This window comes from Temnothorax americanus, unplaced genomic scaffold, assembly GCF_048541705.1.
Source record: "Temnothorax americanus isolate GAGA-0224 unplaced genomic scaffold, ASM4854170v1 Scaffold4, whole genome shotgun sequence".
NCBI lineage: Eukaryota > Metazoa > Arthropoda > Insecta > Hymenoptera > Formicidae > Temnothorax > Temnothorax americanus.
In genome coordinates this window covers 2,476,989-2,500,117 of record NW_027509547.1, presented here as the reverse complement: position 1 = coordinate 2,500,117, position 23,129 = coordinate 2,476,989, and the positions used below count along the sequence as shown (strand labels likewise).

The 23,129-nt window shown below is 45.8% G+C and overlaps 1 long non-coding RNA gene across 1 annotated transcript in view; it reads left to right on the top strand.

Moving 5' to 3' along the window:
• Positions 1-239: 239 nt before the first annotated feature.
• The window catches only part of LOC143902563 (uncharacterized), a 35,005-nt gene continuing 12,115 nt past the window's right edge, over positions 240-23,129 (top strand). The window contains exon 1 of the long non-coding RNA XR_013258406.1: positions 240-606. This is a non-coding gene — a long non-coding RNA (uncharacterized LOC143902563). The remainder of the gene's footprint in view (positions 607-23,129) is intronic.

The following is a 23,129-nucleotide window of genomic DNA, read 5'->3' as shown; positions in this document are numbered from 1 at the left end:
CAACAGAGAACTCATATTCGCGGATGCTGGGATTGGTTATACGATGACAGGATATTATCCCCGTTGAAATTCATCGGACGGCCGAGGAGGTGCCGCGTCCGTGCCGCGATGCGCCTTAAGTACGTTCCGACGATGCGTTTATGGCACCGCGAGAACGTGATGTCCACGTAACTCGAACGGCATGCGTCTCCGATGTCAATCCGCATTACCCTTTCTCACGTTAATGAACGGCCGATGAAAACGCTCGTCTCGCGCTCGACTCGGCTCGGCTCGGCTCGGCTCGGCTCGACGGCGCGTTTAGAACCGCCGGCCGCGTCGCGTCTTCCTGGAATGTTTTCTCGCCTCTTGACGATCAATTAGCGTTTCGCAAAAGTGCGACGCAAGCGGCGAGATACGCGAGCGCGTCTTTGCCAGGTGGTTCACCCTGGTTCGCCGGCATTAAGATCTCGTTCGAATACTCGGATGGCCAATTATTGGAATTATAGAATAATTGTTAATTATAGCATTTGATCGAGCTGGACCTACGTCGACGAGCGAATATTTTTTTAGTGCAATACGAGCGTGCGACTATTAACACCGATCGAAATAGAGGATCAGCCGTATGCCGTATGTATTTATATTGTAGGTGCGATATAACCCTCTAACCGATTAACCCTCGAATGCGCTCAATAGTCAATTGACTATATAACATTGATATTATTAATTTTTATAGCGCTAAGTGTTAACGTAAATGGATGGTATAGCGACATGATAAAACTGTAATGGACCAATGTAGTACTCGTGTCAAATGGTGCATATATATATATATATATATATATATATATATATATATATATATCGCGTGCCATTGAAACGGTTACCGCGTGATAATATTTTTACAAATCTCCATTCGGTTTTTTTTCTCTTTGTTGGTCAACGATTTTTTAATATGGCACATTTATAAATATGTTATATTCAAAATAATTCACATTAAAAAATAATTCAAAATAATTTAATATATATATAATATTATTTTTAATTTTTTAAAATATCATGACATATATATGCTATCCTGATGTTTTTTTTTTTTAAATAAAAACGACTTAGATCATATGTGCAATAAAAACGCCCTAAATTTTAATTTTCAATCAATTCATGTTGGTGACTGTCTTCAATATAAATTTGCTATCGGATTCAATATTTGGCGAATTGGAGACAACAAGCAATGTGAAGCTTCACGCGTCGCTCGTTCGGTACGAGAAGACGAGTTTGATGTATCGAAAGTCCAAGCTGAGAAATCAGAGGTCTTCACGCCCGGCGATGTCACCGCTAATCTCAATACGGCGACACATTCGCGTGTCCACTGTAAAAACTCTGTCGAGATAAAGGTGGTGGAAGCCAGCGGTGACAACTTGTTTTCCTACGTCGCTACTCCGAGCAGATTTACGCCTCTACTTCTCGGTGCGGTCGCTGTCGCTCGGAAGACGGTCCGCGGTACGCCGCGCGTGTGTCCTTCCTACGTTTCATAATTATGTTTTTATCAAGGCTGCATCTGCAAAACCGCGCGCGGCGCGAGCGAAATTTTAACATGGTGGACCCGCGCGCGCGCGCGATACGCATGATTAAACGCATTCGCGAGATAACGACTGGATTTTAATTAAGCGAAGACAATTAGCTTTTTCAATTGTCGCGCGAATTCGTGGCGGCGCGGATTGAAAGTGCGGAAATCCAGAGGCGAGCGAGCGAGCGAGCGGGGGAATCAGAGGGGAGGGACGGGGGAGTAGAGACGAAAGGTCGAAAGCTCGGCGTTGTTGAAATTTACGCAACGGCAACCAGCGACCTTTCCTTTACTTCCATCTAATTCAAAACTATAAATCGAGGGCGTCTGTTGTATGTATGACGGCGGGCTGGCGTGAACCTGCGAGAGCTTGGAGAACGAACGAACGAACGAACGAACGAATGAGCGAGCGAGCAGCGGAAAGAGAAAGAAAGCCGGCGGCGGAAGGGTAGGAGAGCGAGAAAGAGTGGCAGCAAGAGGGAGAGTAGGGCGAGGAGGGTCTGCAGAGCCAGAGTAACGTAACAGATGCTGCACAATAAACACCTCCCGTCACTTCGCTCCATAAATCGCGCGGCGGGCTCCTAGAAGAAACATTCAACCTCCATCTACTCCTCATCCTCCTTCCGAACCCAGCCACCATCCCAGACATCCCCCGCCTTTCGTGCCAACACGTCGCAGCGTGTTCATCCATGGATAGCACGAATCGCGTTAAAGCCCCAGAGGACGAAGGTAAATCGCCAACTAGCGATTTTATGCATCTCCGTGTATGGTGTTGCGGGATGCGTATCCAGGACGGCCGCGCGTTTACGCACCCTCCGTTTATGTGTAAACGGTAATCTCATTTTTCACTCTAGATCAATGTTGAATCGGTCGTGAGCGTTGCAGCGCTTAGTCATTAAAGGAGGCAGAATTAAATTCTTTTTACGTCAGAATTTTGTGATGACCAATTAAAAGATATCGAGAGATTAAATTTTTACGATTACCTCAGATTCCCATGAGAATACGAGTGAAACTGTTTCCTTCGCGAGGCGACTTATATAATGAGGTTTAAAAATTTAAATATGAACTAATAAATTATGTGTTGGTATTTCTTTTGTTTAATCCTGCATAATTCGTGTGAAATTAATTTGCTTCTTGTTAAAATACTACGTTGTATGTACCGTTAAAAGTGGCATTAAAATGAATAACGCGAGGCAGCACTCGCGATTATTCGATGTTCAGAAACTTCAACACGTCACATGTAAGTAAAAGGACAAAGGAAATGGGACGACCATTTTGATTAGGAGTTCATTAATTTATTTCCTCGTTTTCAACGAGCTTGCTAACTTCCTCCTTCACGCTTTTTTGCTCGAGTTCTTTTGCGATTCCACTCTTTCTCTGTTTCCCTCTTTTTCCTTCCCCCCTTCTTTCTCTCTCTCTTTCTCTTTTTGGCTCACCAACTTCGTCTTCCTACCTTCTTCGCGGATCTCAAAGTAGGGTGCTCGAGGTGAGGGCTGGGCTGGCGAGCGAGCGGGGTTGTCGGCCACAAGATTTACAAGAGCGGAGGCCTCGAGGGTTACGACTCGTTATTATATGCTTTAATTACAGCTCGCGGTAATGAACTATGTTTAACCGTAACGTGGTAGGCTTGGCAATAAATTAACGGCGTGGAAAATACTAAATCACAACTTTGCCGATGCTGCCGAGTAGATAATCGGACGCCGAAACAACTGTATACGAGCGTGCAGCACGACGCCCACAATGAACGCGTCTATATTATGCGAACATGCAAGCGACTGCAAAGCACGTTTGTTTCACCGTTTCATCCGCATCATCGGGAAAAAGGTACGACTCGGGAAATCGCAAGAACGAAGGTGAAAATCGTCGTCACTCTTTCTCAACTCGTGGTCCACGGCCAACCGACTGGACACTCTTGTGTCTTGGAGCACGGAAAGAAATAGGAGAGAGAAAGAGGCTGACATCCCGAGGAAAGGGGAGGTTACCGAGTCAGAATTTATCGGTCTCTAATTAAAGACCGCGTTACCATCGAAAGGAGGGCGCGATTCCGTGCAGCGATTCGAATTAAACCCTCAATTCCGGGTAAGGAATATAGTTTCCGACCGGCGCGGCGCCATCACCTACATAGCCGCCTCTTGTTTTCTTGAGTCTTCCATCGGCCATTTGTCTCTCTCTACGCAACCCGCCTTAAGCCGTTCGATCTCGGTACCTAATGCTACGTAGCAATTAGAAATATCTGTGCATCGCGAGTCGCGCAAAAATAGAGTCATACCGTGAGTACACTGAATACAGTGTAATGAAATTTTACATTCTTAAGAGACATAATCACATTCGGATATCACATTTGAAGAATTTAATAAAGAAACGACGAATGTCCTGTACAGATAAATTAAAATATATGGACCGAAACTAAAGATGAATAAAATCGTTTTCTTAAAAAAAAAAAATTGTTTTTGAACAAAGCGATTTCGCGTACTCTTATAACAACTTGTAACATAAAAACTATCGAAAAACGTTGTAAGTGCTGTAAGATCGAACTTCTGCGTCGCGCCAGTAAGACTGAACGTCTTTCGGAGAACGCCCGTATATTATATCCTCGTTACTGAGGCACGCGTCAATTGGGATTTATGCGTTTGGAATTGCGCGACGAGTCCTCGCTCTCGGCTCTGGGCGTCCGTTCGCTCGTATATGCTGTCACGAGGACCGAATTCCTCGATCACCAGCTTCAAAATGAGACTTTAAAGCTCGGGTGAGTAAACGCGTCTCGACGTTGCTCTCGAAACAATCGCGCGGCAGCGCGCGTTACTGCGAGTTTAATGTAATCGCGACACGGTAATGCGGAGGAATGCGCGCGGAGCGGTTTTCCCCCCTCTGGCTATGAGAAACGTGCCCCCCAAGTACGGCCGCGTCTCGGAATAAAGTGAGCGTTACCACGTCGGAGAGGCAGAGTCCTGCGGCGTGCTCACGCGATGGCCGGCGATTATTTCCTATTATTTACCTTATTATTTAGGTCCGCGAGACTGGACAAGCCCGGGGAGGGTAAAAGACGTTGAGGGACGAGGGAGGGACCCCGCGGAGGTTAGGGGCAACCGTGGCCGCGCGCGGCCGTATTGATCTTATCCCTCGACATGAGAAATGCCCGCCGGTTTAATAAACTCCCGGGACTTATGAAGCACGTCAGGGTGATTCACGGCCGCCTCATTGAGTCGTATTTATACAACCGCGGCTGATAGATTTATGGAGGACAGCGCAGCGTGGTCCCTCCTGCCCCCTCCCCCTCCCCATCCCGTCATCCTCCCCCACTAACAACTTTTCCCTCTTCGGAACCCCCCTTTTCGTCCTGCATCTCCTCCTCCTCCTCCTCCTCCTCCTCCTCCTCCTCCTCCTCCTCCTTCACCTCCTCTTCTTCTACCACTTCTTCCTTTTTCCGCCACACTCTTTCGTATTATCGCGCACGTACACGTGTTCAGAAGCAACACGCGAGTATTCCATTTCACATGGACGTTGATCGTTCGTCTATGTGCGCATCGGCGCGCGGAGGGGACAGTATAACAGACAGGGGATCAGAAGACGAGAGTAGAGAAACGAAAGAGAGAAAAGAAAGACACGCGGACGAAGCCATAGCCAAGACGTGGCGAGGCAGGGTGAAAAGGAGAGTAAGGAAGAAAATAGAGGGAGAGAGAGAAAAGGAGGAGGCGGGGAAAGGGGGTGGCCGTTCGACGAACATGGTGGACCGTCCATGGATGTCAGGAGGGGCCCATGGCGTCACACATGCACCTCACCTCGCCATCCGGGCGAGAGCAAGCAGCCTTATAAAGTAGCCGGGCTACGATTTAATCCGAAATTTATTTCCTCCATTAGTAAGGGCTTGTCTCGGGGCCCGAGCGCGTGAGTGAGAGGCTGACGAGAACGACGCTGCCTTCTCCGACACCGCCCCGCTGCTCCCCGTCTTGTCTCGCTCGATCCTCGCCTCTCCTCTCCTCTCCTCTCCTCTCCTCTCCTCTCCTCTCTCTCTCTTGTGGGAGCGTCGGAATGCGCGACGATGCACCGGTGCATCGCAAGCACACCACTACATTATGACTCCTATATCGCCATCTTTATTATATTCGCGGCGCACCGGTGTCCGCGGTCGCGTTTGACAAGCATCGTTTTCTTCCTACTCGTTTTCTTCCCTTTTTTCCTCCCCTCCCTCCCTCGGTCTTCTCTCGCGCGCCGAGAAGGCCTCTTCTTTTTTGGCAAATCACTGCCGGTGGATTCAAGGCCCCTCGGCGCGAAACCTCGAGACATCGCGTCGCGTTGCGCGCCACGCCACGCCGGGATCGTTCAATGGAGAACTCACTCGAGGAGATCCCTCCGGGTGTCCGTTCCGTCGTGACGACGGATAGTCGAGGATTAACACGCCACGCCGTGGAGAACGGCGCGTATAGCTACGTTTAACCTCCGCTTTCATAGTCATTGCTATTGGTAACAACACTGCGTTGCAATCTTGATTCGTTGATTCTCTCTTTCTCTCTTGTGCAATGGGAGCGTTATATACAATCTTCAATCAAAGATTTTTTTCTTTTCCAATTATTTTATTCAATCTTTTATTTGCAAAAGAATATTTTAATCTAGTGCAAAGAATTTCCTACGTAATTAAAAGTCGTGTTTATATCCATATTTTTCACAATATTATGTTAATTAATAATCTCCACCATTTATTTGACTATATTTATAACTTTCTTTCCACTTGAGGCATTGAGTTAAAAACTAATCTAATCTACAAGTGCAACTTTGTAAAAGGTGTTCGCTACTGTATTATTTAAACTTACACATTGATCTCTTGAATCATATTTTCCAGTGGTCTTGAATTTGTCAAAGTGCAGTAATATTTTACATGCGAATTTCGTTATTCTTTCGCGTCCTGATAGACATCAAGACGCCCGCCGTAAGATGACAAGAGAGATTCAAGTACCTCAGAACTGCAGGCAGGCCTCTCGTGGTCCTTCAGCGATAGAAGTCGACCGCCGCGCCGCGACACGCGATTATTTTCATTCGCTGTTCGACTGAAAAGGCATATGAGGATGAAAGATGAGAGCACATTACGTAGACCATAGACGGAGGCGCTGCGTAAGATACGCATCGTCCGGACCAACAAATTGCCTTCCCTCTTCTTTCTGGAGGATCGGTAGTTTGGTAGGTGGGTAGATGCAGTAGGTAGGAAGGTTACGTGCCGAGAGGTCGAAGGGTGGGGGTTGACGTCTCAGTCAGCGAGAAAGAAAGGGAGAGAGAGCGAGAGGGCGAGGAAGAGGGGCTGACGTAAGAAGAGAGCGAGCGAAAGACCCCGGGTACATGGCCTGGCACGATCTTCCTCGATCTTCTTCCACGGTGGTCGTTTCATCCCCTGGGGGGATCGAGGTGGATAGATCACTTTATTACGTCAGGCAGACTGACGTTGCATTAGACTAACAGAAAAAATTCCTCGCGAGTGTAGCTAAGCTCCGCCGTGAAACATGAATGAAAATTTTTAGATGGAGCGCGCGTACAAGAAGTGGCAGCTAAGTCTGTAATAACATATAATTAAATTGTTTACAAGTAAAATTCCACGGAGAAACTTAATAAGGACAAAGAGTAGACAGTACAAGGATAAAACCAGGGTACTTTAGTAAATGTAAAGGTATAATAATTCAACGGTGAAGCACTAAACTTATACGATGGAAAATAATGATTTAGCGAAATAATTTGAAATTTATAAACGTTTTTAAACTTGTAAACATTTTCCGTTCAGCTGTGACGTGATTAGCAAGCGTAGTAACGTCAGAAAAATGCGAAACTTAAAAAAATGTATGTATTATTAAGATAAATCGTAAGAAGGCGCAAAGTCAGTCGTGCGTGAGTAGCAGGCCTAGTCGCGACTATATAAAAGAAAAAAGAAATTACGGGCAACAAGTGGGCGATCGCGCGCGCTGACCCTAATCCTTCGAAGAACCTGCGGGGGACAGTATGCGCGTGGAAAGAGGGGGGGCCCCCGAGATCGCGACCCGCGCATTTGTGCATTACAATGGGAGCGTAAGTGGATAGGGTCGAGACCCTGGCGGACCGCGGCCATATTATACAGCGTAGAAAATCGAGTACAAACAATCGTCGACCGAACGGCGGATCGTAAGAGTTTGTCGGCTCACGGGCTCAGTCGCGAGAACCAGTTTGTCGCGTAATATTGGAACGGATTCGATTGTGTCGTATCAACGGTCCGGCGAACACGATCTAGAAATGGGAAGCGACACGCGCTTATAGACGATGGGGGAGGAACGGCGGCAGCCGTGGAGGGGAGGGGAAGGCGATATTACGTAGGAGAAGGAAATTTAATCATTTGTTAAGCAACGCCGCCTTGTCTAATGCTAATTTTATCGCTCGCAGTTTGCACGCGTCAAATGCCATTGTAACGAGATACCGCCGCTTGCACGCGCGCGTTATTATCGGCGACGGGGGGATCGGCCGTGAGGCTTTCCGGCCAGTTTCCCAAGATATGACAGTTAACGACGAAACATACGCGAGATATAAATCATCTCGCGGGGTCTTGAGAAGTGGTCAGGCCTCGCGTAATAATGCGCAACTCTTGTTTATTGCATCCTGATGATCGTGCCGAGAGCGCTTTATCGGCCGACGTGACAGCTGCGCGTCCTTCGAATCTCAATGACGATCGATCGAAGAAATCGTATCGCGAGCACAATATATTTCTCTCCTCATATCACATCTCTTTGTATCGCGAAGGATCCCTTTTAGTTTACAGGCGGCCTAAGAGATGGCGTGAGCAGGAAGATGATAGAACGAGGATGTGAAGAGTTTCAAGACCGCAAATTCGTGCTCGGTCCGCGTAACGTGATAATAAGCAGGCAATTATCAAAGTAAAATAATAACGTAACGTAGCTTATATGGCTATATGTTTTCTAATTCCAAAATTTTAATCCTGCTATTTTAGGATTGAATGATAGGAAATATCAAATAAAAAATGTTCAAAATATGTGTTTTCGGGTAACATTTCATAGAATAGTTTTTCGAGCTAATATAAATCTTGCTGTGATTTATTTATTTTATTTACATCAACATTTAGATTATTTCACGCGTACATCTCGGTTGAAAGTTTGTTGCGAACAGTAACAACGAGACACTATTGTGAGCCTCGTGACGCTATAACAATTTAGTTTAGAAACGTAATCGCGAGACAAGTTACGGCCATTGTTGCGGTACAGCCGCGAGACGTCGCATTGATAAATGATAGACTGACGATCAAGATTACTTATTTCTGAAAGGCTCTTTATCCGCGCGGACGTCGCGCCGTGATCATTCTTTCAACGAGAACCCCGCCGTCAATGCGCGCTCGCTCACGAATGGCCTCGATCGCCGCGAGGCCCGCGAGTGTTTGCCTTCCTTTGTCGATCGTCCTCTTATTATCCAACCCGCGAACTCATGACGTTCGAACTGTAGCGACGCTTTGTCGGCCGGTCGGCTGAGCGCGAGCGAACGCGGAATACGTTCGAGAATGAGTCCCGGCATGGCAAAGGTGACGCGGACGAGGTGACAGGTCAGCGACCTGTTTCCCCCCTCCTTCCTCTGGCAGCACTGGGCAGCACCCTTCGATCGACGATGGTGTCCCACAACCGGGAATACTGTCTTTCTCGCTCCCCTCATTCTTTGACTGTTCTTCCCCCCCCCCCCCGAACCCCGTTCTCCGGCTTGTGTACTGCTTATAATGCGATGGCCCCCCCTCCCCCACTCTGCACGCACGACCAGGCCGACACTCGCTTCGTTGTCACGTTCACGTAGATGCACGCGCGTATACTACGCGCGGCGCGTTCACGTGTGCGCGATGGTCACTCGCCATAAATCAGATTCCCGTGAGATAAGTGCGCCTAGCTGCTTCTCTCCGTTGAGTTTTATCGGGCGTACCGGCGCCGCGTGCTAATTAAACTGACGTGAAATAATCGCGGCCGTTTCACGATTGATCGTTGATCGAGGCCGTCCGAGTGCTCGCCTTCCACCCCGTCCGCCCCCCCGGGAGGATGCGGGATCCCCTGGATCCTCCGCGATTTTTAAGGACCGCCGCGGCGCCGCGACATCGCCGTTAGTCCTGGAAATGGCCTCGCGCTTGCCACGCGTGTATCCGATAAAAACGATAACGACGCGTTACTCTCTGTCGTTGGGAAATTAACGATGACAATCAGGAAAATCCGTAATTGCTGGAATTACCGCAGCTTTGCGCGCCGTGATACAACGAACGTATCCTCGACGAGATGACTGGAGTGATCGAATGGTTGCAAATTGCTGTGACGTCGGAGAGTACATTACCATGACGCATACTGTTTAAATTTAGCTTTCTGATTAATTTCTTTTTTGGTAGAATCTCAGAATATCTCCGAACCATTAAAGTTAATTTTTATTTGTTCTTTTCAATTAATTTTGACATATTTACTGTGTGTATTTGATTAATACGACGACCATGAAAAATCGATAAGCTTCTCCAGGTCGTGTCGTAATTTTTTCAAAGCATATCTTTGTCCTTGTAAAAGATCATCATTCTGTAGTCAAAACGTCAAATCTTATTGATATTGAAATGAATATTAATTCTACTTTTATGATAATTTAGAATCGACATTAAATACCCTGATTATTCTCCTGCATATTTGAAAGAGATGTAATAATTGATTTTTTTTGCCCAATTAAATTAATCATGTAGAGAATTTTCCGAAGAGTACGCTAAATTTGCCAAGAAACCGAGGCAGAATTCTAAATATTCTCAAGTCAGAGGAAGATCGCGAGCCGATGGTTAGAGTGGAGTGTTTCCACGGTAGGGATAATAGGAAGAGATCGAAGTTAGGGGAAGGCTACCGCCTCTGGATTTATGTGATTCTCCACCGCGCAGGGAGGATCATAGTATGAGCGCCTTCGCCTCGTCGCGCCTCCATCTGAGATATAAGACTTTGTGGCTGTGGCGCAATTCTCGCGCGTACGTTATAGAGTGCCCACTCTCTCTCTCTCTCTCTCTCTCTCTCTCTCTCTCTCTCTCTCTCTCTCTCTCTCTCTCTCTCTCTCTCTCTCTCTCTCTCTCTCTCTCTCTCTTTCACACTCGTATATTATTTCGCCTGGACATAGATAATTACAGACCGCGCGAGATGGATGTGTGTCGGGCGGTACCGCGTTATCTGGCGTTCGCCCGCCTACGGAGCGTCTCCCTCTCTCTCTTTCTCTTTCACTCCAGACTTATCCCTCTATTGTCTATAGAGGTTATCATGCCTGACGCCGAAAATATGTGCTCGTGAGCGCCTCAACGAGCACGAAGACCCACGGAAACGGAGTAATTCTGGCTTATCACGGGCTCCTCGCAGCAGGGATTGACATCAACGATGATTACGTTGAAATGATTTGAATTCGAATTCACAATTAATTATCTGCATTAAATGATGTTAATATAATAACTTTACAATTTGTTTGGCATAATATTTGGCGTAGAATTTAAAGCTCGTGCTGCAGATAAGGAAAGTGAACGAGTAAAGATAATTTTTTTCATGACGAGATTTAGACTCGAAGAAATTTAATCGGTTCGACATCAGTGCATCTGAAGTGTACGTCATTGGCGGTCACTCGAAAATTCGTCCTATCGCTCGAGCTCGTTGCATCGTAGGTCCACATCCCGGCTGTCTCAAATGATTCAGTCCCAGATCAAAGATAACCACGTGTGTGTAAGTTGTAATCGCGGTATTACCGTGTACCTTTAATGTGAGCGATAAAGTAGATTTTATCACAATTATCGCTGTTGTTTATTACTCCGGCTTGTAGTCTAAGAATAACAAACTACTTAACTTGCAGCGATCGTAAAGCGACGGTACTACCTAACGACGTGCATTGTAACAGCTGTTTCCTGTAAGTTCTATTACAATCACTTTCGTGCCTAGTCAATTTATCGCAATAGCACGGCTGTATTATGCAGTCCGGCCACAATGGTACAAGTGACAAGTAGCTGAGAGCAGTCGCGAGAGTCATACCTACCGTTTGCGTTTGCGTTTGCGTTGCATTCCTTTTTTTTCTCTCGTACAGTAACTCAATTCGTCATACGCTTCAAACCGGATCGTACCGCCAGGTTTCATTTATATGGAATGAATTAAATTCCTCTAATAATGCAGCTCTTTGAAGTTGCACACGTACATTTAGTGTTATGTCATTGTTTGAGATGACAAATAATACTCTTTTGAATATTTTTTTCCCAAGAGATTATCGAGTACCGTATATCGAGCACCATTTTCACGGGAATCATCGTTACTCGTGGTATGCGTACATCTCTCTCGCCATAAACACATCGTTTTAATCGATCGCTTCGAAACGCATTGCCGTCGCTCAGGATCCTCGTCGTCCTTTCTGCTTCGGGAATAGTTAATTCACAATCTGCGCGATAAAAGGGCTGAACAGGTTCCGGGGGATACCGGTAGCAATAAACACTAATATCGTAGTGGTATCTAACCCACAAAATATATATTCAATATCAATGCACACGTTCTTTTTTTATCTCTCGCGCCGCGATAGGCGAGCCCCGTATCTAAACAGCGCGCGAACATACCCGCGGCTCTAAAATATATGAAGTGTCTCGGTGGTCCTTAGTTCGTAATCAGGAACGTTTCATGTCGCGCTGCTTCACAGTACGCTGCAATCACGGATAAGTCGTACTTATCGCGGCCAATATCTTACATTGTCAAAAGTAACCCCGCAGTCTTGCGAGAAATTTATGCAAAGTACTCGACCGTGTAATTTCCATTATTATAAATTCACAGACGAGCCTCGAGGCGGATATCGGCATGTTACGCGCTCATATGGGCGGCGATTATTTACCGCCGACTTCGGAATTGCTGAACTGTCGATGAGGAATTTTGTCGTTAACCGTCTCTGGGCAGAGAACTCTGCGTTTTACCGTATATTAAACCGTTTATTCCCAATGCGGCTCTACATGGTAATGCACTAAAAACAGATAAACGTAAAAGAACGCGAAGCCTTTTTGACGCAATGCTTTTTGACAAGATTAGTTTATCCCGACATAGGTATGGAAATTAAAACAACGAAAGATCTTTTTTCCAAGAAGCACATCTTTATATCAACTTCAGTTTTCTTTTAAACATGACGTGTGAGTTTTATTTCACAATATAATTATAACGAAGTTGCAAATTTGAAAAATAAAGTGCTTACAAGATAAAATCTATTTTCGTGTTTGCGAGACGGCAAGAAAACGTGATTATTCTCTTCTTGCGATAGCGCCAAAAAGGCTTGCGCAAGGGTTATATAAACTTGATGTAAGGTCGAATCCCGCTGTTCATCAAACGTGTCGTTTTTGATGTAGGAATAGGCGCATACTCCGCGGTATCACGAAGGCAGTCTCGGTCTATCGGGCTCTATTTAAATGTACGTCAGCTCGGTGAGTTATAGGACGAGCCACGTGATTTGTGACAAACTCGCTGCGCCATTAATTACCGTACAGCATCTTTCCTCGCCTTTACTCTCCTGTAGAGACGCACGCATATATACACATACGTACGCACACCGTCGCTACGCGCGGGAATACGACTATCCGGGCGTCGTGTACTCGATGACTCCGGTACTCGGCTTCCTTGACTTTTTAATCTTTCCATTAATTGCTACTTTATGTGTATGTGTGTGTATTTTTGTGTATGTATGTGTATGCTCACCACCCTCTATCACTTGTTTCCTCTGTTCTTTCTCGATTACACAAGGCTCACCTTTTATCTAAAGACTTTAGACGTTTGATAAGTTGGAAGTTAGTCGGTTGTGATGTTGTTATATAATTATGGAAATCTTAAGAGTTGTATTAGGTATGCAACTCTGATGCCAAAAATTGTAATTTTTTAGTCTAACGACGAAAACCGTGAGAAAAATACTTTTTATATTTCTCGTACAATGGAATACATTTAGCAGGCATAAAATGTAGCTCGAAAATTTTACGAGACTTTAGATTTGTAATGATAGAAAATTAATATATTCGGATTTCTATCGGGTGTCTGCGTGCGCGGCGCGCGATATTGCGAATAAATGAAGAGGAGAGCGCGACAAGGAGATCGATGAGAAGAAGAGCGATTGCGAGAAAGAAGGGATGGTGATTATGCAGGTCGTTTATTCGATAAAGGCTCGAATACCGCCACCGCGTGAGGGTGAGGATGACACAGGGTGAGATCTATGGCCCCGTAATATTCTATGAGCAATATTTACGGCCGCTGAGATAAGTGCAAAATGTTTGCGCTTGACGAGGCAGCCAAGCTTCGCTTGCAGGATCTTTTGAAATGGTTGCGAACGCCATTTACGATAAAAAATGTCCTATCGAATCACGACTGTGATCTACTTTTGCACAAACTTACAATACCTAATACTGTGAAATCAATTTTATTTCAAAGTTAATTACAAGAATTATAATTGTTTTGCATTTTAAATAATACAATCAAATTTAATCAATTACGAAGTAGTTTGAAATTGAAGTTTTTAATTGAATATTATGTTTATTAATTACTGCTTGTATAGACTTAAGGCAAGTGTTATAAGGATTAAAATCTGCGATCTCATACGAAGCTTGTCATAAAAGCGAGGGTAACATCGGCGACTTTTGTATATCGATCACAGGTTATATGCGCAAAATAATAAATGGCTGAGAGAATACAACGTATATGCGAAGTACTCTCGCGAAATAGATAATCGCTCGCGAATTTCGAGGTCGTCGTTGGGCTACTTCCTAATCTGCGAAGTAACCGCGACGCAAAATCCAGACCTACGGTCCTGGCGAGTATCGTACAGGACGAGACCCGGGTATTCTCATCCTCCGCTATCGAAAAGCTAGTATTTATAGCTCCATTAAGGCCGGGACTAAATCATCGCTGCAGCCACAACTTTGTTGTATCCAGCTCGGGCACTGCCCATCCGATACCTTCCCAAGCCGCGGACCTCTTGTCTAATATTTCGTAGCTATGGCGTGGTCGACTACACACGCCTGTATGTTTCAAGTATCGATATCGAGGTTGGAGGATGAAAATTTTACCGCGTCTCCTTCCGATGGCGAAGCCTGATGCGCGAAGGAAACTAGAAAAGTCCCGTGTTTCTTCGATAGGATCGTCCTTGCCTTTTCCCACGATCGCTTTATAAATGTTCCACAGCGTTTGCGATAATTCTGAATTCTTCTTCTGGGAGAAGCTCTCGATTTCTCCGACATTATCTCGCCTCTCGCCGTTATCTTGAACGGTCTATTCAACTGGCTGTCAAACCAGGGGACTTGTTTATACCGTTCGTTAAGTTCCTATTTAATCGCGAGCCGGTCAACAGGCCTAAAAATCTCAACCGCGCGGTAATCTACGAACATTAACTCTGTCTTCTAAGAGGACAATTTTCGCCGGGCTCGCGGTAGATTCGTCCTGATGACGCGTCGGTGGCAGAATATCGCGGTCCATCAGATTGTTTAGTGTCGGCGCGGCCGTCCAACAGGGCGGCCCCGTCAACGGCATACATTACGACTCACATTTACTTCGAGTTACATCGGACCGAACCTCGGCGCGGTACACGCGGGCCCGCAACACCGTGGGGCCGGCAAACTTCTTTTTGGTGACTGCGGGATCGGTGCAACGCGTCAGCATTCATTAGCTCGGGCCCTTATCGCGGTGCGTCCTCCTTCCTCCTCATCGGGGCAGAGCCTGGGGGGGGGGGAGAGGAGCGGGAGGAGAAGCGGAGACGAGGGAGATAAAAGAAAAAGCGAGAACAACGACGTCTCTCACTCGTCGGTTCTCATTCCCTCCTCACGATCCATGACTGCGCCTTCTCTGTCCGGACGTGATTTATAATTGTGTTTTCATCTACTCTCCAAATCGGCCGTTGACTTCTAGTAAATGTAAATACCATTAGGTTCAGACTAGGGATCATTACCATTAAGCGCATCGGCATCGTCCGGGCTGGACAGACGGACGGCCGGTTGTTGCGGCTAGCGTAGCGTGTACGCGGGCGTGCTCCGCCTCGATCGAAGAACGGCCCTCGTAACATAAAATGCTGATTTTATTTAAACGCCAACCCCCTTCTTTCCCGTGCTCCGTCGACCCCTCGCCCGTCGCTCCGGCAGCCACCGCTTGTATTTATCGCGAGGCATTCCGAGCGGACGTAAGTATGTCGGTCCACGGTACGCCCGTTAATAATGTCCTTAATCCTCGAGCCCGAGCTCGGCGGCGATCCTGCAGCCCCTCTCTCGACCGGCTTTTTTGCATATACCGCGTGTGCAAAAGCATACACCGGGGTGGGCGGGCGGCGGGGCCGAATTCTCGCTTTCGGACGGTTTTTCGGCGCGGTTCGCGATATCTACTTTACGACCATTCTGATTGCGAGTGTAGGCAGGGAAGACGATTGCGGCGGTCTCGACGTTCCATCGGGTTCAACGATATACAGCACGTTGACATATGAACGAAAAAGAGAACCATTCAAAACACGCTGGTATATATACAAGGATCAGATAGCGGGCTGAGTTCGTTCCCTGTGGCAGGCAGGCGTGGATTGTCGTATTTGTCGTACTTGGAACGATGCTAGATTACGGAGGCGGATGGAATGATCGCTGTTCGGCTGTTCGGCATAAAACCGCGGGTTGTAAATAGAAGCGAAAAAAGCCGGGGAAGTGCCAAATAAGCGCGCAATATGGCACACACATTCAGACGCTATAAACTGTGCTATAAACTTTAACTTGTATGAATTTTGACGTTAAAAATACTTGAAATTCCGAATTATAAGAGCGCGTGTAATAAATCATTTTTTCCCAGCATAATGGTTTATGACACTAAAATCCCACCATGTTTATATTAGACGTGTTAGAATTGTTAAAGTTTCTTTATTATCCCTATTGACGAATAAAATTTCTTACTAATTTCGAATTAAAGAGCACGTATCTGAATAACTCCATCATTTGCTTCTTATTACAATTGTCAAAGAAAAAAGTTGCTCAGTCTCTTCTTCATTTGATAGGTTTTGCAAATTCATCGCAAAACGCTTCATCGGTCGGCGTCAAAGACGAGATTCTCGCTATAAGGACCGGACGCAGGTAAGGCCAGGGTGCGGAATAGTGTCTCTTGAGAATTTATACAAATTAATTAAAAGGGCCGATGAAATGGTACCGGACTGTCTAATTACTCGGGTGCGCCCGGTAGCTCCGGCTACAAAAGATGGAGGCTGAGTGGTGGCGACGGCGTTGGATCTTACGGGGCTGTACAACAGTCGAGACTCTCGACTGGCAGCGGCGTGGGGTTGCGGGGGAGGAGATTTCAGGCCACACCGAGACAACCGGGGCTAAACAGCCATCTAAATGCATCCGAGGTGGCGCTCACTGCCATTACGGCTGATGGACGCTTATTGACGCACGCCCTGCCAGCTAAGGCAGAGCCTCCAACAAACCCTCCAGCATCCCTCGACGAGAGTCTCTCTCTCTCTCTCTCTCACTCTCTTTTGCGTCTCGTTTCCTTCCTTCTTCTTACCTGCTTTCTTCCCATTTGCTCGCTGTCTTGGCCCCAACGTCCGACTTGCCTTTTATTGTAGCGATATCAAGAAAACGCCGCGAAAGCTTAAAGCGCGGTACGACTTTCCCCCCGATGTGCAATCGCGAATTTTGTCGCCGTAATTATTCTAACGGATGAAAGCATCCTGGATGCTTTTAACTTCTCACATTCATAATATCAGCTTTATCGGTTACAACCTGCGTCAATTATCGATTACTCTCGTACGTACATTATTCCTTTGAAAGAAAGAAGGTCTTAGATGTTAACACACAGACACTTTTACATATTAAATTTACAAAATAAACGAAATATTTAACATTACAAATAACATTACAAATATAAATTATGAATTTTTGCTAAGAAGTTCGTCAAGGCTATACTATCAACAAAGAGGATAATATGGCGATTGTTGCAGCACTTCATCTCTGCAGAAGAGAATCGTTTTGAAAGTGCGTTTAATGCATACAGCTCGCATATACGCGCGTCGGTATACAGGTGAAGATCATAGCGCGTAATACTGAAGTTCGTTAAGCTAGTCAGCCTTTTCGAGCGCGCGCGCGAGAGAGAGAGAGAGAGAGAGAGAGAGAGTCGAGTATCATTCTGCAGAATCCTTCGTTTCTACTGGCTGGTTTGCTGACAGGGGGTTGCTACGAAGGCAGCTTCCGTGGCAGCTTCAGCCGAACCCTCGTACTTCCATCGCCACGGCAGGATTATCGCGTTATTTATGCGGCAATAATAACGAGTTAGTATATGCGTGGGATGTGCTTTATATCCACGCGAGCCATTAGGGTTAATATAGCGCTAGGGTCTTTCGCGCTTTTCTCATCCTACCTCTATCCTCCTTTCTTTCTCTTTCTCCTTCTCTTTTAAGTCGCGAACTCTTGTAACTTTGGACATCTGCGTCATTTGTATCGAATGTCGTTCCTAATACACATTAGCGACCGCCGCAGAGAATACAGGGTGTCTCTCTGAAATAAATGGACAAAAGTCGAGTTAAAAGAGTCGATTTTCTGTTGGCTTGAAATTCGATTTGACAATCTCTTCATAAAGTTCTTTAATTTTTAACTTGATCCATTATAGCACTGAGTTATTATAGATTAAAGTGCGTGTGCGCAAATATATCTTAAATGCGATATACGAGAAAATTAACGGACCAGGGAATGGACTACGATGCAATTGCATTATACATATAATTTACGGAACGCTTCGACGCATATAACAAATTGATTTGCATTTTCTTGTCAGAGTACCACCGCGTGAGATTTGCTCTCTGCAGGAGCGACGATGCCTGGCAAGCTCGCGTCTTCAAAGAGATCGTCAACGAAGGCCGGCCGGTCCGACTCGCGCGACCGTTAACTTCTCCTCAGCGCGAGCCCAGTCGTTACTTACGACAACGTCGTATCTCATGTCGCACCTGCTAAGTACGTTAGCACCGTCGGTACGTCATATAGAGAGGGCGCGAACGGATAATCTTGCCACGCGTATGACTCATAGGCGTTGCAGATCCCCCCCCCCCCGGCGGTGAGAAAAAAGCTCGGGATTACCGCGACAGGATTGTTTATCGACTTGGCGATAAGCGATGCCGACCACGCGCCACCCTTTTTACGCGGGCTGCTCACTTAGACCGTTCACAATATTATCGATTGCGACGTATTAAAATACATATTATATCTCTGCTATTGGACGCATGCTAAAAAAGAAAATCTTATTTATTGCATTAATTACGTCGCACCATTGCTCGCATGCGGAAATAAGAGCCGACTGGTAGTCGTTTAGGTAAAGATCGTATTTCTCGCTCTCGATCCCAAAGTGCTACAAGGACTTTGATTGCGGCAACGTACCAAAGTGCATATCTCAATTAGTTTTGAAACAATCTCCATTACTTATGTTATTATCTTCATTGAAATGCACCGTAATCCCGAATTATCTAGCGGATCCCGTACGATGAGATTAAGACACTGAAAACAAGCAGAGCCTAAAAATATACGTATATCTGAATTCGCTTTATTGGAATAATGAAAATCAAAGGATCGTTTGATATTTCAAGAATATTCTTTTATATCGATGATATCTTTCATAATAGAATTATAAATTCCGATTGCTCGACAAGGTAACAAACAGCCGGTTAAACGAATTTCTCAGAATTTTATGAAGTCCTTTCACGAGAGGAAATTCATGACGTGATACAACGCGGGTTAAAGGCATCGCTCGAAAGACATAAAGTATTCGGCTGCTGTATCGAATTCCAAACAGGTTTTCCGCCGACGAAAACAAAGAAACTTCCTAAGTACGGTAGATATTTCTAACGTATACGTCCTCGAAACTTCGAACTTATTGCATGCCGCGCTTTAATCCTTTCCTGTCGTCTCCCGTATCGATGAAATAAGGAAAAAGAGTCAGATCGAAATATAGACGACGGTACCGTAAATCACCCAACTTCAGTCGTAAAACGTGGAACAAGTCGCGTCCGAAAGCGTCAAATATACGGAGGGTTCGAAGACAAAACTCCCGTGCTCGAGGAACTGAAGAGGCGTTTCTTCTTCCGGTCATCGGGAACGACATGGTCGACTGGTAGCGGTTGATTGGTCCGCATCGATCCAATATACAGGTAGCAATAGATCAACGGGGACACTGACGCCATGCTGAGAGCCGGTCCTCATCTCTCCCACTTCGTTGCTTTGCCTCTCCGGTCGCGCAAACGAACCGGAAGGGAAAAGAGAGATGTCCGCAAACCCGATTGTATATCGCGAGGCCAAACTTGCGACCGCAACGTCAAAGTACGAACAGGTTGGAAAAAGGAGAGGAGAAGATGGGGGAGAAGCGTGATGGTTCGCGAGTTTAGAAAGAGGAAAGGACGGCGGCATGGAAGAAAGGTGTCGCATCAATACGAGGTCATATACCGAGACGCGGTGTTATAGCTGCTACGCAAGGAGACCGAGGACAATTGCAGTGATACGAGAGAGGGAAAGAATTCAAGCAGAAGATAGAAGTGCAGAGCAGGCGGTGGAAACGCGCGGGAAAAAGGACAAAGAGCTAAGAAGAAGAAGAAGAAGAAAGGTGTTGCATCAAGACGGCACTAGATAACGACAGGGAGGCTCGTGGGTGCTGAAGGGAGATGCGGGGGAAGAGGATAGGCAGTCAACCAGAGAAAGAGAGAGAGAGAGAAACGAAGGTCTGAAAAGGTGGAGGCGAAGGGTAAGGAGGTGATTGTAGAAGAAGGATAAGAGGAAGACTGGCGATGAGAGAGAACGAGAGAGAAGCAGCAAGGGAAAGAGAGAGAGAGACAGAAACTTCGAGAACGAGAAGCGTTCTCGCGGCCTCCGCCGCGCGCTGTTGTTCGATTCGGGCCGCGCGGCCGCGGAGAATACGAACGGCCGAATTATGAAAATGACCCCGTGTGACGCGGCAGCCACCCTCGCCAGAAGAGATAGCTTCGAGCAATAAACATACCGCCCCGTACGCCCCCGCCGCGCCCCTCACCTTCCGGCGCGCCGCAGGTCCTGGGGGTAGTTGGGAAATACGGAAGGGTCGCGGAAGGGGTGGATGGATCCTTTGCTGTCGCTCGTTGTGCACACGCACGGGTAAACACGTACGCGGGACGTGAACGCGCCGTTTCTTAGGACGAGCCTTCGCGAGGCGTCTTACGACTCTTCGAAAAGGCTTAAAATGCGTGAGAGGCCGCACGATAATGATTCAAAAACGCGAATCACATGCCAGCGAGTACTAAAAGTAATATTTCGAAAAAATTATGTTCAAGTATCTTTTGCAAAGACACTTTTTATTAATTTAACATTTTTAGAACTTTATAAAATGCGATATAAAATCTAAAATATATATATAATATTTTATTTACTTATAACTGTTGTTTGTGATTTTAATTTTTTAACTAACTGTTATACTAAAAACTTACATTACGATGTAATATATCTTGAATATAAATATATCGAGCAAAAAATGTGAAATACTAAGAATGTAAATTATAATAACACCACATTTAATATAATCGCGAATATTGATTTCATAATGTAAAGATTTTTATCAAAATATGAAATTTGTCTAATGGAATATTTGCCGCATATATTTTCTCGCGCAATGTATTAAATATGGCACATGGTCCCGCATTTCGGTCACTGATTTAGATCGAGCATTACTATACGTAACGGTGTCGATGGTTTAACTGGAAAACAAGCAAAGTTACGACGCGATCGGGGGAATGAAATACGGAAGCTTCTGTTCTCCGACGTGACGAAATAATATGGCATTCTGCTAAACGGTTCGTTCCATCGATCACGCACGACGGTCTGACCTTTGCGCGGCGACGCGCGGTGTCCTGAAATTGCGGCAGTGGAAAAGCGAAGGGCACATAAGTATGCATGTACTTATTTTCCGCGATATGTAGTAGCAGTCTGGCTACTATAGAGTCCGCGTAAGGAACGCATCGAAGGAGTCGAAAGAACACTACGTTAATCGTAAAATGCGGGCACGACCGATTTCCCACTCCGAAAGAACGCACGACCCATTGCCCTAAAAGCTGTTCGGTACGCTGCAGCATTTATCCTGGAATCTGCCTCGTAAATTTCCATTTCGACCTCCGTTCTTGGCGAATCGCCGTCGAGGCTGCGAATGTACGACGATTGGTTCTCTCTCGTTGCTCGACGAATAGATATTCGTACGTCGAAGACCATTCGACCGAAAGATCGATACTACTTGTAATTCCGGCACGTATAATCGTCTCAAGTATCACTCGCGAAGTATAAGATTTGTTACAGAAAGTATTGTTATATAGAAAAACTGCTGCCATGGCATATAATGCCATCGAAAAAATTTGAAGAATATTATCTTGATGTTATCATTTTATCTCATTTTTCATTTTCTCAGCTAATAACCGGAAGCCATGTTTTCCAAACGTTTTTAATTCTGCGTCTAAAATTCTACGATATTACTTTGAATAGTTAGCTTGCGAATTAAACATATCCTATTGTTTTTATTCAAGAAGTCAAAAGATCCTTATCGATATTAAATAAAAACTTCTACAAACACTGCACGCGCATAACGTATATTTTCCAAACATTTTTTCACGGTAGGCGATCAACTCGTTCGATAGATCGTTTTATTGTGCTCTATACGCCGTTGTTTTGGTTACCACGCAATCGGTCAGTAAAATAAACACGGAACAAGTATCGCGCTCGCGCTTCTGTATCTGCGCGTTGCGGGTAAACGCGAAATGGTTGGGAATTGCGTGATCCAGCGTGGACACTTGCGATAAACAGATAACGACACGGCCGTTGTGTACAATGGGAGATCGACGTGCACCTGACGCGGATCGTGATGCATTTCCTGCGGACCGCTGGACCGAGTTGCGGCTAGAAAGCTCGCTTGACCACCGAGAGCCATTCGTCAACCCTTTGGGTCGCGTCTGCCCGTCAGTCAATCCTGTCAACCGTCAATCACCGTCGTCTCTTCCCTTCCACTCGCTCTTACGCGCCAGCCGAATGCATAATCAGACTGCAGTGAAGTGCAGTGTCCCTTATGCAGATAGCGGTGTCTATAGATTGCACCAAATTGCGGACGCTCGCGAATTTACTGCTCGTCGAATATACCGCGTCGTTGCAGTTTCACAAACTGCCGGCTGTTATCTCTCCCGAACGCGCGCTTCCTGTTTAACCACGATTTATAGACTCTTACAAGCCGAAGGTACTTTTATTTTGCCTACAGCTCGCGCGATAATCCTTTTTGTGACGTTCATCGTACTTGTATTACTTTCAATATTTCGCACGATCGGTGTTTCCTTTTCTAGCGATTTATCTTCGGCTGGTTTTACATTTTATTTACATATTTTCGGTTATTGTTGGCTTTTTATCCCGTTTTTACGTGTCCTTGTGACGTCAAGATATTTCGCCGAGTGGCGTATCATATAAGGATTACAGTCGGTTGCGATGAATTATCAAGCTCGTAATATCATTCTTCATTCACGCATAAACGGATAGCACGTAAATATCACGCGGAACAAATTTATACGTACGGTATACCTCGCCGTCGGATATTTTTTTTGACTT